Source organism: Dromiciops gliroides, chromosome 1, assembly GCF_019393635.1.
Source record: "Dromiciops gliroides isolate mDroGli1 chromosome 1, mDroGli1.pri, whole genome shotgun sequence".
Classification (NCBI taxonomy): Eukaryota; Metazoa; Chordata; class Mammalia; order Microbiotheria; family Microbiotheriidae; genus Dromiciops; species Dromiciops gliroides.
The window spans coordinates 71,934,179-71,938,039 of record NC_057861.1 but is presented as its reverse complement, the minus strand read 5'-3'; the positions used below and the strand labels follow the sequence as shown (position 1 = coordinate 71,938,039).

Here is a 3,861-nt window from a genome sequence, read left to right as displayed (position 1 = left end):
TGCAGCTGGTCTCTAGGAAGAAAGCAGGATCCTAATAATATTTAAGCAGATTCGTTTAACTCTCATCCTAACTGCCTATCAGTCATTTTCTAGGGATTTTTGTTTCAAGCTTTCTTAACCTAAGGAAGCTAAGAGCTGTTGCCCTTGCTACAGGGATGCTGGTAGCTACTACATCAAAAGTAAGTTTCATCAGAAGGGGCCCTGCCCCTTGGCATTAATGGGGAGGTGTTTGGGTTTTTTTCAGAAGCCTGAAATTATAATCATAATAATCGATTGATATTAATCTACTATTTCATAGCCATTAGCTCATTTGAGCCTCACTACTAACTACTGCAGGTGCTACTATTCCCATTTTATAGATGAGGTCTCAGGCTCAGAGAAATTAAGCGACTTAAACCCAGGGGGCCACAAGCAAGACATGAACTCAGGGTCCCCCACCCCCAACTCCCAGTGCAGTGCTTTTTCCTCTGAGTCAGAATGCCATTCATTGCTGGCTTCTTTCCCCAACTCAACCAGCGAGATGAAGAGAGGAGGGCATGCCCTGGTGCCTTGGGGCACCAAATTTAGCCTCGAAGCCCTTCAATGACATAAACCCAGGAGAGCTCAGCACCAAGTTAGCAAGAATACTTGGCTAAAATGGGAAGTTGCCAGACTGAGGAGGAAGGGTGATCACCTCTTCCCTTCTCCTCACCCACATCTTGCATTTTGCCACCTCTCCAGCAGGATGTGTCTAACAAGCCATATCCTGATGGAGGGTACGCTTCATGCCACTCGCCCCAGCATGCGTATGGCCCTCGACTGGTGTGAGAATTCCCAGTTATAGCTCTGCAGTGGACAAATGAGAAATTGATGCAGTGAGCACCATCATTTCCCCAGAGCTCACTCGGTGAGTCAGTGGTGTGGTCCTCGCTCCTGTCATTTAACTTAAGGAAATGAGGTGGGGGTGGGGGGATTGGTGGAAACTCAGTTAATGTATGAAACATGCCAGATTCTGCTCTTGATAAACCTATGGGTTTTCCTTCCAGCCCAGGTCATTCATTCTATCTGGTCTTGTTCGGTGCTTTTGGTGTGGGGGAAAGAATGTTGGACCTGTGCTTCCATCCTTTTTTTTTTTTTTTTTCCCCTAGTGAGGCAATGGGGGTTAAGTGACTTGCCCAGGGTCACACAGCCAGTGTCAAGTGTCTGAGGCCGGATTTGAACTCAGGTCCTCCTGAATCCAGGGCCGGTGCTTTAACCACTGCGCCATCTAGCTGCCCCCACTTCCATCCTTCTTAGTCCCTGTTCGACCCTGGGCAAGTCCCAACCTCTCCAGGCCTCATGAACGGATTGAACGAGATGACCTCTAAGGCAGCTTCCAGGTTAGAGATTTGGGTGCTAGGTTTTTTGACTTGTCCAAAAAACGAAAACAAAACCTCCCCCCCTCCCATCTCCCCCTGCCCCGACAAAAACCCTGTCAAAAACAAGACCTGGCAGTTCCCTAGCTAGAAAGAACTGAAGATCGAAGGTTCATACAAGGAAGGGAGGTTGTGTCTGAATTCAGGAATGATGGTGAAGACTGTCAACCTGAGTGATCAAACAGCCTTTTGTGAAAAGGCCAAGGCCCCTACTACAGCAAGAAGGAGGAACACCTGCTTCCCTCATGCCCTTTTCCCAGGGGCTGTTTTGTGTCAGGATGCAGTTTTAATGCATCTGGTATGTTGTTCGTGCATGTGTGCACGTGCACACACACACACACACACACAGGACCCTGTCTGCATTGCTGCTGCCGGTACAGTGTCCCCCTCCTACTGATGTATGCTCAACTGGGCTGATGGAGGCATCCAGGGCCACTCCCCCAGGCCCGAGACTGAATAGATGTCACCCTTGGCATTACTGGCATCATCGTCTTGCTTTTTCATGTTCATTGTGGCCGTCAAAGCGAACGCCAAGCTTGTCCCCACTAACTGTATTTTTAAAAGGAAAGTTCTTCAGATACAGGTAATAAAAACTGTTCCCAAAACTCTTCCCAGTTGTCATGAATCCCCCCCACACCTCCCCACCCTGGTTTTTCTTCATCTTCCCACTGGAGGGCAAGATTGCCAGGTACAAATGGCCAAACTGGATGTTGTGTGGTTTCTAGTTCTCTGCACGATGGGGAGCTTGAAGAAAGCAGGTTCCAAATTAGTCCAGTAGTTAGAGAGAGGCCACAATGAACTTATTGGACCAGCCTGGCTCCCCTCTCCCTCCAGATGTTTAACACTAGGAAGACCAAGTGCATGAATTGATGCAAAAAAAAAAATTATACTTTAACTTAGAAATAAAATTTTTATCTTATTTCTGTTTTCCTAGCCTTATAGATAAACAAAAATCACCATATCCATAGATGCAGATTGATCCTTTGAATTATTTAACTGGCCATAGCTCTAATAAACTAGAGTTCTCTGCTAATACTTACCAGTTAATACAGTGCCTGACACACAGTAGGCACTTAATAAATATTTACTGACTGATTGGATGCTTGACATTGGGGAAAGAAAAGGTACTTTCCTCCCAACCCCTAGGATAGCCCATTACAGGCCCCAAGAAGCATGACCTTTGATCCATAGTGGATGGTATTAACTGCGCTGTCCTTCATGACCAACCGTTTGTGATATGTTACACAGCTTCTCCAAAGAATAGATATCCTACCATAAGTGACTCTCGTCTTTGTAATTGTCATATTGCCATTGATCATCTAACACATCATGTAGAGTCACCATCTGGTCCTTCTTACTCTCCCCTCCCATGACTCCAGAATGGATATACCAAAGCTCTGGCATCTGGTCTCTACTTCCCAGTAACGAATCACCCTAGACACACATCATCCAAATGTATGTTCCAGCCTTACAGCTCAGCCAGAAGATACCTCATATTTTTTTCAGGGTCATATTCTAACATCTTACTCTCATAAACAGTTCAGATTCAGAACTATGTCTTGACAGCAGCAATGAGAGGTAGTCGCTGGAACAGAACGACTGTCAAAGTTTCTGGAAAGCCGAATCTTACCTTTAATAACACTGTAAAGTGGAATAACTCCCCCATACTCTTTGCCTGTGCCCTGTTGAGATTTGACCAAGTCACAAATGTGTTCTATGCCCACAATTAGATAGTTAGTTGTACTTGTGGCTCGTCTTGTAACCCAGAGGATTTAGCTAGAACCATGGGGAGAGGAATAGGAGGGCTTGTCAAGGTTAATGAAGCCTATCCTGATGTAGTGTGTAATTTCTCTCTTCAGAGGATTAGGTCCAGAAGGGAAGAGAGTATGGTGGACTGTCCTTACGCTTAGTTTATCAGTGTTCTTTAGCAATTGGGACCATGAAGATATATCTAATTGAACTACTCTGGACTCGGGTTTGGTGAGGAATTCCACCTTCATGGTGTGGATCAGTCACATCACCATTAGAAATGCTGTGTGGTTCTTTCTTTGCTTGTGATTTGACACAATGACCCCCGTTGGTGGCCACAACTAGTGACCTTGGAATCCATCTTCTCTGGTCCAGTGCACAAGGGAATGACAGATGGGAATTGGTTTTCTTTCTTTTCCTTCCTTCCTTCCTTCCTTCCTTCCTTCCTTCCTTCCTTCCTTCCTTCCTTCCTTCCTTCCTTCCTTCCTTCCTTCCTTCCTTCCTTCCTTTCTTTCTTTCTTTCTTTCTTTCTTTCTTTCTTTCTTTCTTTCTTTCTTTCTTTCTTTCTTTCTTTCTTTCTTTCTTTCTTTTCTTTCTTGGGGCAATGAGGGTTAAATGATTTGCCCAGGGTCACACAGCTAGAAAGTGTCAAGTGTCTGAGGCTGGATTTGAGCTCAGGTCCTCCTGAATCCAGGGCTGGTGCTTTATCCACTGCACC

The 3,861-nt window shown here is 45.5% G+C and overlaps 1 pseudogene; it reads right to left on the bottom strand.

Moving 5' to 3' along the window:
• Positions 1-2,536: 2,536 nt before the first annotated feature.
• On the bottom strand, positions 2,537-3,394 carry LOC122745567 (annotated as a pseudogene).
• Between the last annotated feature and the right edge of the window lie 467 nt (positions 3,395-3,861).